Consider the following 17,944-nt stretch of genomic DNA (forward strand, 5'->3'; position numbering starts at 1 on the left):
AGTTCCGTGAAATGGAGTGCTTTCCTTAGGTTTGAATTGTAAAATTTCACCTAAGTTTTTGGCCCTGGTGTAGGCAAATATCGGTGGTTGATTAAATGAGTTACCAAAATCTGGTTCCATATTCAGAATTGACCAATGTTTCATTATACTTTGTTTGAATTTCCTACTTGATGTAGAATATTTGGAAACTACCACCGTCCGTGTTTGTTCAGGCTTTTTGGTTGGTGTTAATAGTTTGGCTCTGTCAATCTCAACAATCCTAGTTCTAGTTTCTTCCACTAAGGATTTGGGGTAACCTCTGTTGGTGAACTTATTGGCCATTTCGTTGAGTCTCAGTTTGAGGGTGATTGGATCCGAAGAAATCCTTTTGACTCTCGCCATCTGGGAATATGGTAAGTTCCGTATGAGATTAGGTTTGTGAAAGCTGGAATGTGATAACATGTTGTTCCTGTCTGTGGGTTTGACATACAAATCGGTGATGAAACCATGTGAAGTTGCCGTAATTTTCACATCAAGGAAGTTGACGGAAGTGTCTGAGATATCCCAGGTCAGTTGAATCCGTTGGTCAATAGCATTGAATTTGTTGAGTTCCATTCTCAGTGTCTCTTCGGTACCGGTCCAGATGATGAAAAAGTCATCTATGTATCGAGTTATCATTTTAAGGTGTTTGGTCCAGTCATTGTTCTTGAGAATATGTTGAGTTTCGTACCATTGCATAAAAATATTCGCATACACAGGGGCTGCCGAGTTGCCCATAGCCATCCCTGTAAGTTGTTGGTACCATTCGTCTTTGACTCTGAAATAACTATGGTACCAAGTAAAGTACATCAATTCCATAAGGAACAGTTGAAAGTCTTGTTCTAAATCAGTCTTCAAGAGCGCTGCTTCCATTGCTTCAATCCCCATATCATGGGGGATGCTTGTATAAAGACTGCAGACGTCTGCTGTGCATAAAAACACCTTCTCAGTTGGGTCAAACGGTAGTTGTTGTAATCTGAGTAAAAAATCGGTTGTATCCTTTATATATGTTTGCATTGCTTGTACTGAGGGTTGTAAGTATTTATCGATAAGTTGACCTGTTGGTTGGTGCAGACTTCCTCTGGTAGAGACTATGGGTCTCATGGGAGGGTTTTTAAGATCCTTGTGTATCTTAGGTGACATTCTTAAAGTCGGACTTTTGGGGTTGGAAGTGGTGAGAACGTTTTTAGTCCTCTCTGTAATGGTTCCTTGTTTCAGTGCACGATCAATGATATTCCTCAAGGTGGTGGAGTACTCCATAGTGGGGTTACAAGCTAGTTTGTTGTAAATTCTCATGTCACTGACGTGTTCCGTTACTTTTTCATCATACATACTGGTATTCATAATGACGATCGCTCCCCCCTTGTCCGCTTTTGTGTATATGATTTGATCATTCACTGCTAATTTGTTCAATGTGTCAAGGTCTTTTTGTGTAATGTTTCTAGATTTGGGTTTGGTGTGTTTGAATTTATTGAGATCCTGTTTAACTAGATTTCGAATAGATCCAGTGTCTTATGGCTCATGGGTGCTTGAAATGAACTCTGTGGTCGTAAGCCCAACAATTGATCCCTTTCCTGTGGTGGACGTTCAGGTATGATGTTATCAAAAAAATGTCTGAGTCTAAGTTTTCGCATAAGCTTAAAGAAGCTCACTTCAAGTTCCAAATGATCTGTGGAGGTTGTAGGTACAAATGAAGTTCCTTTCTCTAATAGTTCCAGTTCATAGGTGCTGAGATTTTGGTCGCTGATGTTGATGACTAAGTGTTCTAGAGTTGGTTCTTCTTGGGTTTCTTCTCCTTTTCCTTGGTTGTAGCGGTCGTGCTGCGGGTATTTGGGGGGTCCCTTTCTTTCTCTTTTTCCTTTTCTCTTCCCTCTCCTGGGTCGCCTCTTTGAGATTGGCCCTGTTCTAAAAAAGGGCTACTGTCAGGAGTTTTACTAGTAGTAGGCTCCTCTGTGGTGGTTTGCTCTTGAGGTGTCCTTGATGGTTGATGTCTACGTGGTTTTTGGCTGGATTCACTCTCAGTGGATGAGGTATCAGTATTCGAGTTATAGGGACGATTTCTGCGTTTTTGGGCATAGATGTCAGCCCATGAGTAGACCTCTCCCAGTCTATAATCCAAGGTATCCCGCTTGAATTTGCGTATTTTTCGTTCATTGATCTCTCTTGAGTGGCGATCTATTTGGATTTTGATGTCTTCTAAAGTTGCTTTAAGATCATCTTCAGACATCATTGTAGAAAGTTCTGTTGACACTTCCTGGATTTCAGCCGAAAGTTCCTCCAATATTGTGGATAGTTCTTGGATAATCAAAAGAATTAGGTCCAGTGAACACTTATTTAAAATCTCATACCAACGTTCTTGGAATTTTTTTGAGTGTTTACATAGAGATGGTTTCAGTGCTATTCTTAAGCCACGTGGTATGCGTTGGTTCCTGTGGTACTTAATGAGTGTGCTGGCGTGAAGTTGTTGGTTAGTTCTCCTCTTAGATAGATAAAGTAACTGTTTGATATTTTGCTCTTTCGACCGACTTGGAGTTTCTTGTGTGAGTTCCTCCCTGATTAAAGAATAAATTTGGTCCACGTCTTTTGCTTCGAACGCGAAGGTTGAGGCTCTGGCCTCGGTGCTTTTCGAAATATCTTCATAATTGCTCATGTTATGATGTTTCTCTAAAGCTTGGTGAAGAGATGCGTGCTACCTATCCAGTGGACACTGAGGAGGATAATGACTATTGACAGATGGATGCACAGCAGTAATATTTGAAAAGGTTGAAATTAGGGTCAAGAAAGTTTATGGTTCCTTTGTAGGTGCACAACAAGGTGGCGTCGAGGGCCCAATGACGTCGAACAAAATGCTTGAAACGTGAGGCTAGAGGGTCTCTAGTCTCATCCCTTCGTTGGCACACAAATAGTTGTCCTTCCTTGGGTCAAGAAAGTGACTTTCATTCAAAGTTCGTAGTAGTTTGTTTTTATTTCATAATAAAGTTCGTTTTTCAAAAATTGTATCTGGTTATTTTGTGATCATTTACAACATTGTAATCTTAAGCACTGTCTTTTAGGCGTGTCCAATGCATTTCGGGCATTATTGATATGCCCTTCATCAGGGAATTGACACTAAAAACAAATGATATGAGCATACGTTAGGATAATTGTTAATTATATACAAAAAACTATAATATGTCATACGTTAAATAAGACATGCTATTCACTATATAGTGATAATTCAAAAGGAGAACGATAAACAAATGATAATACATTTTGCAGTGCGTGAAAAGAATCATTCTGTGTATCTACATGCAAAAGTAAAGGTTGGAGTGAGACGGCGTGTCACTTACGTGCCTCTTGTAAGCAGTTGTATTGAAATCTACAAGAAAAAGGGCGCACGAGCTATAGTTAAAGTCTGCAATTAAGAGAGCTGCGTTTTGCAGTGCACAATCTACTGGGAAGGTGGGAACTGACCTGTGAATGATCAACAATGCGTGTTGGTCCGATGTTTGTCTCCGAAGAAACGCCGGCTGAAAACGTTCGTTTGCCGCGTTTAATAAATTCAAATGGGGAAGTGCCAAAGGTTTGGTGACGTGCTAATGAACAAGGTAGAAAGACTGAGTATGACGGTGATTGTCAGGCTAGTCGTGTCGGTAGTCTGTGATTAATAAATAGAGTCTCAGGAAGCATGCTGACGATAAAGAAATTGTGAGTAGTTTAAGAAAAAAGTGAGATAACGGGTATTCTAAGTAAAAAACTAAAAGGTGAAAAAATATATAAAATGAAAACTTCCCGTGGGATCGAACCCGGGTCTGCGGGGTGCCGAACACAGTGATCTAACCATTTGGCTGGAAAAGAATGTAATGAAAACGTGCTGTTTGAACAGTGTCAATGTTCTTATGAAAGGGAATACACACAATAACATCACAATAGGTGTTCAGAGCAATTAAATCATAAATAACAAGAAAGTTCAATTCTGTCATTAAGGCCCATTGGTTTCTGGGTCGACAATTTATAGATCCAGTAGTTCTCTCTTCTTAGAAGAAATTTATTGTTGTCTCTTCCTTCTTGTTTCATAACAGTCTCGAGGATAATGAATTTGATTTGAGAGACATTGTGTTGTGCTTCGACAAAATGAGATGATAAAGCTGACTTGGAATTTTTCAGTCTGATGTTAGACTTGTGCTCCGTAAGGCGCACCTTAATTTACGTTCGGTCTTGCCGATGTACAACTTCCCACACGGGCATTTGATTCCGTATATCAGATTACTGGTGTCACAGGTGGCATTCACTTGTAATTTAATGGGATGGCCATATCTAGGGTGTTGGATTATGTTACCTCTAAGTTTGTGTAGTCCCCCTTTTTTTCTATCTACCCTCCGAAATCTCTGGCACCATAGTGTGTGCCTCTTCAGAGGTGTGGGTATGTATGGTCCTGAGGAATGCTGAGCTGACGATGGGCTCACTTAGCTGAAACATGTCGACCTTTCCAGGACATGTGGTTCAAAATAACCCAACCACCTATATGTCCGTTTCTTATCACGTTTTTAACAGAGTTTGAACTACCCCCACATTAAAATAATCTTTCTATTTGGGTGGCAGTCAAATACTCTTTTTAACATGCACTTTCTTGTTGTGTCTACGTAGAAATCCACGTTTCCACATGCAGGACCCAATGAAGACAATGGCAACCAGAGGTCTTTTTGGTGCCTGAGGGTTCTATTTTTTCATTAACATCCTTCCTAACTGTTGGAAAACTTTTTCGGAATCTTTGGTGGTGGTGTATTCTCCTTCACCTCTATGAATAGATTCATGCCTTTTCTAGATACTCTTCTGTTGTTTTTTGTTACATTACGTATAAGGGGTATAAGAGTTATCCATTGACCCTTTCTCTCTCGTTGTTTTTCTATGTGTCATGTGATGTCATGTGTCATGTGGTATCATGTAGTGTCATGTGGTGTCATGTCACGTGGTGTCATGTGGTGTCACGTGTCATGTGTCATGTGGTGCCTTGTGTCATGTGGTAACATGTGGTGTCATTTGTCATGAGTCATGTGGTGTCATGTGGTGTCAAGTGGTGTCATATGGTGTATTGTGGAGTCATGTGGTGTCATGTGTCGTGTGGTGTCATGTGGTGTCATGTTTTATGTGGTGTCATGTGTTGTCATGTTTCATGTGTTGTCATGTGCTGTCTTGTGTCATGTGGTGTCATGTGGTGTCATGTGTTGTCATGTGTCATGTTGTGTCATGTGGTGTCATGTGCCATGTGTCATCATGTGTTATCATGTGTTGTCATGTGTCATCATGTGTCATGTGGTGTCATGTGGCATCATGTGGTGTCATGTGGTGTCACGTGGTCATGTGTTATGTGTCATGTGGTGTCATATGTCATGTGGCGTCATGTGTCATCATGTGTTGTCAGTCATGTGGTATCATGTGTCATCATGTGTCATGTGTAATCATGTGGTGTCATGTGTCATGCATTGTCATGTGGTGTCATGTGTCATCATGTGGTGTCATGTGTCATGTGGTGTCATGTGGTGTCATGTGTCATGTTTTGTCATGTGGTGTCATGTGTTATCATGTTTCATGTGTTATCATGTGGTGTCTTGTGTCATGTGGTGTCATGTGGTGTCATGCGTCATCGCCATGTGGTGTCATGTGTTGTAATGTTTCATGTGTTGTCATGTGGTGTCTTGTGTCATGTGGTGTCATGTTTCATAAGGTGTCATGTGTCATGTGTTGTCATGTAGTGTCATGTGTTGTCATGTCTCATGTGTTGTCATGTGGTGTCATTTGTCATGTGATGTCAAGTGCCATGTGTTGTCATGTAATATCATGTGTTATCATGTGTTGTCATGTGTCATGTGTTGTCATGTGGTGTCATGTGTCATGTGATGTCAAGTGTCATGTGGTATCATGTGGTGTCATGTGGTGTCATGTGGTGTCATGTATCATCATGTATCATGTGTTGTCATATGGTGTCATGTGTTGTCATGTTTCATGTGTTGTCATGTGGTGTCATGTGTCATGTGGTGTCATGTATTGTCATGCGTCATCATGTGTCATAGGGTTTCATGTGTCATGTGTTGTCATGTAGTGTCATGTGTTGTCATGTGGTGTCATGTGTCATGTGTTGTCATGTGGTGTCATGTGTCATGTGTCATGTGGTATCATGTGGTGTCATGTGGTATCATGTGGTGTCATGTCATGTGGTGTCATGTGGTGTCACGTGTCATGGTGTCAAGTGTTATGTGGTGTCATGTGGTGTTATGTGCCATGTGTCATGTGGTGTCATGTGGTGTTATGTGTCATGTGGTGTCAAGTGGTGTCATGTGTTGTCATGTGGCATCATGTGGTGCCATGTGTTGTCATGATGTGTCATGTGTCATTTGTCATCATGTGGTGTCACATCATGTGGTGTCATGTGGTGTCATGTATCATGTGGTATCATGTGGTGTTATGTGTCATGTCATGTGGTGTCAAGTGTTGTACTGTGGTGTCATATATCATGTGTCATGTGGTGTCATATGTCATCATGTGTCATGTGTTGTCAGTCATGTGGTATCATGTGTCATCATGTGCCATGTGTAATCATGTGGTGTCATGTGTCATGTATTGTCATGTGTAGTCATGTGGTTTCATGTGGTATCATGTGTCATGTATTGTCATGTGGTGTCATGTGTCATCATATGTCATGTGTCAAGTGGTGTCATGTGTTGACATGTGGTGTCATGTCATCATGTTGTGTCATGTGTCAAGTGGTGTCATGTGGTGTCATGTGGTGTCTTGTGGTGTCATGTGTTGTGTGGTGTCATGTGGTGTCATGTTTCATGTGGTGTCATGTGTTGTCATGTTTCATGTGTTGTCATGTGCTGTCTTTTGTCATGTTGTGTCCTGTGGTGTCATGTGGTGTCATGTGACATGTTGTGTCATGTGGTGTCATGTGCCATGTGTCATCATGTATTATTATGTGTTGTCATGTGTCATGTGTAATCATGTGTCATGTGGTATCAGGTGTTATGTGGTATCATGTGGAGTCATGTGGTGTCATGTCATGTGGTGTCACGTGGTCATGTGTCATGTGTCATGTGGTGTCATGTGTCATGTGGTGTTATGTGTCATGTGTCATGTGCTGTCATGTGGTGTCATGTAGTATCAAGTGTTGTCATGTGGTATCATATGTCATGTATTGTCATGTGATATCATGTGTCATCATATGTCATGTGTCATGTGTCGTCCTGTGGTGTAATGTGTCATCATGTGGTGTCATGTGTCATGTGGTGTCATGTGGTGTCATGTGTTGTCATGTTTCATGTGTTGTCATGTGGTGTCTTGTGTCATGTGGTGTCATGTGGTGTCATGTGTCATCATGTGTCATGAGGTGTCATGTGTCATGTGTTGTCATGTAGTGTCATGCGTTGTCATGTCTCATGTGTTGTCATGTGGTGTCATTTGTCATGTGATGTCAAGTGCCATTAGTTGTCATGTAGTGTCATGTGTTATCATGTGGGGTCATGTGTTGTCATGTGGTGTCATGTGTCATGTGATGTCAAGTGTCATGTGATATCATGTGGTGTCATGTGTCATGTGATGTCATGTGGTGTCATGTGTCATCATGTATCATGTGTTGTCATATGTTGTCATATGTTGTCATATGTTGTCATGTTTCATGTGTTGTCATGTGGTGACTTGTGTCATGTGGTGTCATGTGGTGTCATGTGTCATGTGTTGTCATGTGGTGTCATGTGTCATGTGATGTCATGTGTCATGTGGTATCATGTGGTGTCATGTGGTGTCATGTGTCATGTATTGTCATGTGTTGTCATGTGGTTTAATGTGGTATCATGTGTCATGTATTGTCATGTGGTGTCATGTGTCATATGTCATGTGTCATGTGGTGTCATGTGTCGTCATGTGGTGTCATGTGTCATCATGTGGTGTCATGTGTAAAGTAGTGTCATGTGGTGTCATAATGGTGTCATGTGGTGTTTGGTGTCATCTGGTGTCATGTTTCATGTGGTGTCATGTGTTGTAATGTTTCATGCGTTGTCATGTGCTGTCTTGTGTCATGTGGTGTCATGTGGTGTCATGTGTTATAATGTTTCATGTGTTGTCATGTGTCATCATGTTTGATGTGGTGTCATGTGTCATGTGGTATCATGTGTTGTCATGTGGTGTCATGTGTCATCATATGGCATGTGCCATGTGGTGTCATGTGTCATCATATGATGTCATGTGTCATGTGTTGTCATATGGTATCATGTGTTGTCATGTTTCATGTGTTGTCATGTGGTGTCTTGTGTCATATGGTGTCATTTGGTGTCATGTGTCTTCATGTAGTGTCATGTGTTGTTATGTGTCATGTGTTGTCGTGTGGTGCCATTTGTCTTGTGATGTCAAGTGCCATGTGTTGTCATGTAGTGTCATGTGTTGTCATTTGGTGTCATGTGTTGTCATGTGGTGTCATGTGATGTCATGTGTCATGTGGTGTCATGTGTCATGTGGTATAATGTGGTGTCATGTCATGTGGTGTCATGTGATGTCATATGCCATGGTGTCATGTGTAATCATGTGAAGTCATGTGTCATGTATTGTCATGTGTTGTCATGTGGTTTCATGAGGTGTTATGTGTCATGTATTGTCATGTGGTGTCATGTGTCATCATATGTCATGTGTCATGAGGTGTCATGTGTTGTCATGTGGTGTCATGTGTCATCATGTTTTGTCATGTGTTTTGTGGTGTCATGTGGTGTCATGTGGTGTCCTGTGGTGTCATGTTTCATGTGGTGTCATGTGTTGTCATCTTTCATGTGTTGTCATGTGCTCTCTTTTGTCATGTGGTGTCATGTGGTGTCATGTGGTGTCATGTGGTGTCATGTGACAAGTTGTGTCATGTGGTGTCATGTTCCATATGTCATCATGTGTTATCATGTGTCATGTGTCATCATGTGTCATGTGGTGTCATGTGTCATGTTGTATCATGTGGTGTCATGTGGTGTCATGTCATGTGGTGTCACGTGGTCATGTGTCATGTGTCATGTGGTGTCATGTGTCATGTGGTGTTATGTGTCATGTGTCATGTGGTGTCATGTGGTGTCATGTGGTGTCAAGTGTTGTCATGTGGTGTCATATGTCATGTGTCATGTGTCATGTGTAATCATGTGGTGATATGTGTCAAGTATTGTCATGTTTTGTCATGTGGTTTCATGTGATGTCATGTGTCATGTATTGTCATGTGGTGTCATGTGTCATCATATGTCATGTATCATGTGTCGTCATGTGGTGTCATGTGTCATCATGTGGTGTCATGTGTCATTTGGTGTCATGTGTCATGTGTTGCCAAGTAGTGTCATGTGTTGTCATATGTCATGTGTCATCATGTGGTGTCATGTGTCATCATGTGGTGTCATGTGTCATGTGGTGTCATGTGTCATGTGTTGTTATGTGGTGTCATATGTTGTCATGTTTCATGTGTTGTCATGTGGTGTCTTGTGTCATGTGGTATCATGTGGTGTCATGTGTCATCATGTGTCATGAGGTGTCATGTGTCATGTGTTGTCATATAGTTTCATGTGTTGTCATGTCTCAAGTGTTGTCATGTGGTGTCATTTGTCATGTGATGTCAAGTGCCATGTGTTGTCATGTAGTGTCATGTGTTATCATGTGGTGTCATGTGGCATGTGTTATCATGTGGTATCATGTGTCATGTGATATCATGTGGTGGCATGTGTCATGTGGTGTCATGTGGTGTCATATGTCATCATGTATCATGTGTTGTAATGTGGTGTCATGTGTTGTCATGTTTCATGTGTTGTCATGTGGTGTCTTGTGTCATGTGGTATCATGTGGTGTCATGTGTCATGTGGTATTATGTGGTGTAATGTGGTATCATGTGTTGTCATGTGGTGTCATGTGTCATGTGTTGTCATGTGTCATGTGATGTCATGTGTCATGTGGTATTATGTGGTGTAATGTGGTATCATGTTGTGTCATGTCATGTGGTGTCATGTGTCATGGTGTCATATGTCATGTGGTGTCATGTGGTGTTATGTGTCATGTGGTGTCAAGTGGTGTCATGTGGTGTCATATGTCATGTGGTGTCATGTGGTGTCATGTGTCATGTGGTGTCATGTGGTGTCATGTGTCATCATGTGGTATCATGTGTTGTCATGATGTGTCATGTGTCATCATTTGTCATCATGTGGTGGCACGTCATGTGGTGTCATGTGGTGTCATGTGGTGTCCTGTATCATGTGGTGTCATGTGTCATGTGTCATGTGGTGTCATGTGGTGTCAAGTGTTGTCATGTGGTGTCATATGTCATGTGTCATGTGGTGTCATGTGTCATTATGTAGTGTCATGTGTCAAGTGGTGTCATGTTGTGTCATGTGGTGTCATGTGTTGTGTGGTGTCATGTGGTGTCATGTTTAATGTGATGTCATGTGTTGTAATGTTTCATGTGTTGTCATGTGCTATCTTGTGTGATGTGGTGTCATGCTGTGTCATGTGTTGTCATGTGTCATGTTGTGCCATGTGGTATCATGTGCCATGCGTCATCATGTGTTGTCATGTGGTGACATTTGTCATGTGATGTCATGTGTCATGTGGTATGTGGAGTCATGTATCATGTGATGTCATGTCATGTGGTGTCATGTGGTGTCACGTGTCGTGGTGTCATGTGATATGTGGTGTCATGTGGTGTTACATGTCATGTGTCATGTGGTGTCAAGTGGTGTCATGCGGTGTTATGTGATGTCATGTGTCATGTGGTGTCATGTGGTATCATGTGTCATCATGTTGTGCAATGTGTTGTCATGATGTGGCATGTGTCATCATTTGTCATCATGTGGTGTCACGTCATGTGGTGTCATGTGGTGTCATGTGGTGTCATGTATCATGTGGTGTCATGTAGTGTTATGTGTCATGTGTCATGTGATGTTATGTGGTGTCAAGTGTTGTCATGTGGTGTCATATGTCATGTGTTATGTGGTGTCATATGTCACCATGTGTTGTCATGTGTCATGTGTTGTCAGTCATGTGGTATCATGTGTCATGTGTAATCATGTGGTGTCATGTGTCATGTATTGTCATGTGGTGTCATGTGTCGTCATGTGGTGTCATGTGTCATCATGTGTCATGTGGTGTCATGTGGTATCATGTGTTGTCATGTGATGTTATGTTTCATGTATTGTCATGTGGTTACATTTGTCATGTGATGTCAAGTGCCATGTGTTGTCATGTGTTGTCATGTGTTGTCATGTGGTGTCATGTGTTGTCATGTGGTGTCATGTGTCATGTGATGTCATGTGTCATGTGTTGTCATGTGTCATGTGGTATCATGTGATGTCATGTCATGTGGTGTCATGTGGTGTCACGTGTTGTGGTGTCATGTGATGTCATGTGGTATTATGTGTCATGTGTCATGTGATGTCAAGTGGTGTCATGCGGTGTCATGTGGTGTCATGTGTCATGTGGTGTCATGTGTCATGTGGTATCATGTGTCATCATGTGGTGCCATGTGTTGTCATGATGTGTCATGTGTCATCATTTGTCATCATGTGGTGTCATGTGTTGTCATGTGGTGTCATGTATCATGTGGTGTCATGTGGTGTTATATAGTGTCATGTCATGTGGTGTCACGTGGTCATGTGTCATCATGTGTCATGTGGTGTCATGTGTCATGTGGTATTATGTGGTGTCATGTGGTGTCATGTCATGTGGTTTAACGTGGTCATGTGTCATGTGTCATGTGGTGTCATGTGTCATGTGGTGTTATGTGTCATGTGTCATGTGGTGTCATGTGGTGTCAAGTGTTGTCATGTAGTGTCATATGTCATGTGTCATGTGTCATGTGTAATCATGTGGTGACATGTGTCATGTATTGTCATGTTTTGTCATGTGGTTTCATGTGGTGTCATGCGTCATGTATTGTCATGTGGTGTCATGTGTCATCATATGTCATGTGTCATGTGTCGTCATGTGGTGTCATGTGTCATCATGTGGTGTCATGTGTCATGTTGTGTCATGTGTCATGTGTTGTCATGTGGTGTCATGTGTTGTCATGTTTCATGTGGTGTCATGTGTTGTCATGTGGTACCATGTGTCATGTGGTGTCATGTGGTGTCAAGTGTTGTCATGTGGTATCATATGTCATGTGTCGTGTGTCATGTGTAATCATGTGGTGACATGTGTCATGTATTGTCATGTTTTGTCATGTGGTGTCATGTGTCATGTATTGTCATGTGGTGTCATGTGTAATCATATGTCATGTGTCTTGTGTCATCATGTGGTGTCATGTGTCATCATGTGGTGTCATGTGGCATGTGGTGTCATGTGTCATGTGTTGTTATGTGGTGTCATGTGTTGTCATGTTTCATGTGTTGTCATGTGGTATCTTGTGTCATGTGGTGTCATATGATATCATGTGTCATCATGTGTCATGAGGTGTAATGTGTCATGTGTTGTCATGCGTTTTCATGTGTTGTCATGTCTCATGTGTTGTCATGTGGTGTCATTTGTCATGTGATGTCAAGTGCCATGTGAAATCATGTGGTGTCATGTGTCATGTGGTGTCATGTGTCATGTGGTGTCATGTCATGTCATGTCATGTGGTGTCATGTGGTGTCACGTGTCGTGGTGTCATGTGATGTCATGTGGTATTATGTGTCATGTGTCATGTGGTGTCAAGTGGTATCATGCGGTGTCATGTGGTATCATGTGTCATGTGGTGTCATGTGTCATGTGGTATCAAGTGTCATCATGTGGTGCCATGTGTTGTCATGTGTCATGTGTCATCATTTGTCCTCATGTGGTGTCATGTGATGTCATGTGGTGTCATGTATCATGTGGTGTCATGTGGTGTTATGTAGTGTCATGTCATGTGGTGTCACGTGGTCATGTGTCATCATGTGTCATGTGGTGAAATGTGTCATGTGGTATTATGTGGTGTCATGTGGTGTCATGTCATGTGGTGTCACGTGGTCATGTATCATGTGTCATGTAGTGGCATGTGTCATGTGGTGTTATGTGTCATGTGTCATGTGGTGTCATGTGGTGTCAAGTGTTGTCATGTGGTGTCATGTGTTGTCATGTGGTGTCATGCGTCATGTGATGTCATGTGTCATGTGGTGTCATGTGTCATGTGGTATCATGTGATGTGATGTCATGTCGTGTCATGTGGTGTCACGTGTCGTGGTGTCATGTGATGTCATGTGGTATTATGTGTCATGTGTCATGTGGTGTCAAGTGGTGTCATGTGGTGTCATGTGGTGTCATGTGTCATGTGGTGTCATGTGCCATGTGGTATCATGTGTCATCATGTCGTGCCATGTGTTGTCATGATGTGTCATGTGTCATCATTTGTCATCATGTGGTGTCATGTGGTGTCATGTGGTATCATGTATCATATGGTGTCATGTGGTGTTATGTAGTGTCATGTCATGTGGTATCACGTGGTCATGTGTCATCATGTGTCATGTGTCATGTGGTATTATGTGGTGTCATGTGGTGTCATGTCATGTGGTGTCACATGTTCATGTGTCATTTGTCATGTGGTGTCATGTGTCATGTGGTGTTATGTGTCATGTGTCATGTGGTGTCAAGTGTTGTCATGTGGTGTCATATGTCATGTGTCATGTGTCATGTGTAATCATGTGGTGACATGTGTCATGTATTGTCATGTTTTGTCATGTGGTTTCATGTGGTATCATGCGTCATGTATTGTCATGTGGTGTCATGTGTCATCATATGTCATGTGTCATGTGTCGTCATGTGGTGTCATGTGTCATCATGTGGTGTCATGTGTCATGTGGTGTCATGTCATGTGTTGTCATGTGATGTCATGTGTTGTCATGTTTCATGTGGTGTCATGTGTTGTCATGTGGTGCCATGTGTCATGTGGTGTCATGTGGTGTCAAGTGTTGTCATGTGGTGTCATATGTCATGTGTCATGTGTCATGTGTAATCATGTGGTGACATGTGTCATATATTGTCATGTTTTGTCATGTGGTGTCATGTATTGTCATGTGGTGTCATGTGTCAGCATATGTCATGTGTCATGTGTCATCATGTGGTGTCATGTGTCATCATGTGGTGTCATGTGTCATGTGGTGTCATGTGTCATGTGTTGTTATGTGGTGTCATGGGTTGTCATGTTTCATGTGTTGTCATGTGGTGTCTTGTGTCATGTGGTGTCATGTGATATCATGCGTCATCATGTGTCATAAGGTGTCATGTGTCATGTGTTGTCATGTAGTGTCATGTGTTGTCATGTCTCATGTGTTGTCATGTGGTGTCATTTGTCATGTGATGTCAAGTGCCATGTGAAATCATGTGGTGTCATGTGTCATGTGGTGTCATGTGTCATCATGTATCATGTGTTGTCATATGGTGTCATGTGTTGTCATGTTTCATGTGTTGTCATGTGGTGTCTTGTGTCATGAGGTGTCATGTGTCATGTGTTGTCATGTGGTGTCATATGTCATGTGATGTCATGTGTCATGTGGTATCATGTGGTATCATGTGGTATCATGTGGTGTCATGTCATATGGTGTCATGTGGTGTCAAGTGTCATGGTGTCATGTGTCATGTGGTGTTATGTGTCATGTGTCATGTGGTGCCAAGTGGTGTCATGTGGGGTCATGTGTCATGTGGTGTCATGTGTCATGTGGTGTCAATTGTCATCATGTGGTGTCATGTGTTGTCATGATGTGTCATGTGTCATCATTTGTCATCGTGTGGTGTCACGTCATGTGGTGTCATGTGGTGTCCTCTACCATGTGTTGTCATGTGGTCTTATGTGTCATGTGTCATGTGGTGTCATGTGGTGTCAAGTGTTGTCATGTGGTGTCATATGTCATGTGTCATGTGGTGTCATGTGTCATCATGTGTTGTCATGTGTCATGTGTTGTCAGTCATGTGGTATCATGTGTCATCATGTGTCATGTGCAATCATGTGGTATCATGTGTCATGTATTGTCATGTGTTGTCATGTGGTTTTATGTGGTGTCATGTGTCATGTATTGTCATGTGGTCTCATGTGTCATATGTCATATGTCATGTGGTGTCATGTGTCGTCATGTGGTGTTATGTGTCATCATGTGGTATCATGTGCAAAGTAGTGTTATGTGGTGTCATATGATGTCATGTGGCATTTGGTATCATGTGGTATCATGTTTCATGTGGTGTCATGTGTTGTAATGTTTCTTGTGTTATCATGTGCTGTCTTGTGTCACGTGGTGTCATGTGGTGTCATGTATCATGTGGTGTCATGTGGTGTTATATAGTGTCATGTCATGTGATGTCACGTGGTCATGTGTCATCATGTGTCATGTGGTGTCATGTGTCATGTGTCATGTGGTATTATGTGGTGTCATGTGGTGTCATGTCATGTGGTTTAACGTGGTCATGTGTCATGTGTCATGTGGTGTCATGTGTCATGTGGTGTTATGTGTCATGTGTCATGTGGTGTCATGTGGTGTCAAGTGTTGTCATGTAGTGTCATATGTCATGTGTCATGTGTCATGTGTAATCATGTGGTGACATGTGTCATGTATTGTCATGTTTTGTCATGTGGTTTCATGTGGTGTCATGCGTCATGTATTGTCATATGGTGTCATGTGTCATCATATATCATGTGTCATGTGTCGTCATGTGGTGTCATGTGTCATGTGGTGTCATGTGTCCTGTGTTGTCATGTGGTGTCATGTGTTGTCATGTTTCATGTGGTGTCATGGGTTGTCATGTGGTGCCATGTGTCATGTGGTGTCATGTGGTGTCAAGTGTTGTCATGTGGTGTCATATGTCATGTGTCGTGTCATGTGTAATCATGTGGTGACATGTGTCTTGTATTGTCATGTTTTGTCATGTGGTGTCATGTGTCATGTATTGTCATGTGGTGTCATGTGTAATCATATGTCATGTGTCATGTGTCATCATGTGGTGTCATGTGTCATCATGTGGTGTCATGTGTCATCATGTGGTGTCATGTGTCATGTGTTGTTATGTGGTGTCATGTGTTGTCATGTTTCATGTGTTGTCATGTGGTGTCTTGTGTCATGTGGTGTCATGTGATATCATGTGTCATCATGTGTCATGAGGTGTAATGTGTCATGTGTTGTCATGTGTTGTCATGTGTTGTCATGTCTCATGTGTTGTCATGTGGTGTCATTTGTCATGTGATGTCAAGTGCCATATGAAATCATGTGGTGTCATGTGTCATGTGGTGTCATGTGTCATCATGTATCATGTGTTGTCATATGGTGTCATGTGTTGTCATGTTTCATGTGTTGTCATGTGGTGTCTTGTGTCATGTGATGTCATGTGTCATGTGGTATCATGTGGTGTCATGTGGTATCATGTGGTGTCATGTCATATTGTATCAAGTGTCATGGTGTCATGCGTCAAGTGGTGTTATGTGTCATGTGTCATGTGGTGCCAAGTGGTGTCATGTGGTGTCATGTGTCATGTGGTGTCATGTGTCATGTGGTGTCATGTGATGTCATGTCATGTGGTGTCATGTGGTGTCACGTGTCGTGGTGTCATGTGATGTCATGTGGTATTATGTGTCATGTGTCATGCGGTGTCATGTGGTGTCATGTGTCATGTGGTGTCATGTGTCATGTGGTATCATGTGTCATCATGTGGTGCCATGTGTTGTCATGTGTCATGTGTCATCATTTGTCATCATGTGGTGTCATGTGATGTCATGTGGTGTCATGTATCATGTGGTGTCATGTGGTGTTATGTAGTGTCATGTCATGTGGTGTCACGTGGTCATGTGTCATCATGTGTCATGTGGTGAAATGTGTCATGTGGTATTATGTGGTGTCATGTGGTGTCATGTCATGTGGTGTCACGTGGTCATGTGTCATGTGTCATGTGGTGTCATGGGGTGTCAAGTGTTGTCATGTGGTGTCATGTGTTGTCATTTGGTGTCATGCGTCATGTGATGTCATGTGTCATGTGGTGTCATGTGTCATGTGGTATCATGTGATGTGATGTCATGTGGTGTCATGTGGTGTCACGTGTCGTGGTGTCATGTGATGTCATGTGGTATTATGTGTCATGTGTCATGTGGTGTCAAGTGGTGTCATGCGGTGTCATGTGGTGTCATGTGTCATGTGGTGTCATGTGTCATGTGGTATCATGTGTCATCATGTGGTGCCATGTGTTGTCATGATGTGTCATGTGTCATCATTTGTCATCGTGTGGTGTCACGTCATGTGGTGTCATGTGGTGTCCTCTACCATGTGTTGTCATGTGGTCTTATGTGTCATGTGTCATGTGGTGTCATGTGGTGTCAAGTGTTGTCATGTGGTGTCATATGTCATGTGTCATGTGGTGTCATGTGTCATCATGTGTTGTCATGTGTCATGTGTTGTCAGTCATGTGGTATCATGTGTCATCATGTGTCATGTGCAATCATGTGGTATCATGTGTCATGTATTGTCATGTGTTGTCATGTGGTTTTATGTGGTGTCATGTGTCATGTATTGTCATGTGGTCTCATGTGTCATATGTCATATGTCATGTGGTGTCATGTGTCGTCATGTGGTGTTATGTGTCATCATGTGGTATCATGTGCAAAGTAGTGTTATGTGGTGTCATATGATGTCATGTGGCATTTGGTATCATGTGGTATCATGTTTCATGTGGTGTCATGTGTTGTAATGTTTCTTGTGTTATCATGTGCTGTCTTGTGTCACGTGGTGTCATGTGGTGTCATGTATCATGTGGTGTCATGTGGTGTTATATAGTGTCATGTCATGTGATGTCACGTGGTCATGTGTCATCATGTGTCATGTGGTGTCATGTGTCATGTGTCATGTGGTATTATGTGGTGTCATGTGGTGTCATGTCATGTGGTTTAACGTGGTCATGTGTCATGTGTCATGTGGTGTCATGTGTCATGTGGTGTTATGTGTCATGTGTCATGTGGTGTCAT

The sequence above is a fragment of the Lissotriton helveticus genome, chromosome 3_2 (genome assembly GCF_964261635.1).
Source record: "Lissotriton helveticus chromosome 3_2, aLisHel1.1, whole genome shotgun sequence".
Classification (NCBI taxonomy): Eukaryota; Metazoa; Chordata; class Amphibia; order Caudata; family Salamandridae; genus Lissotriton; species Lissotriton helveticus.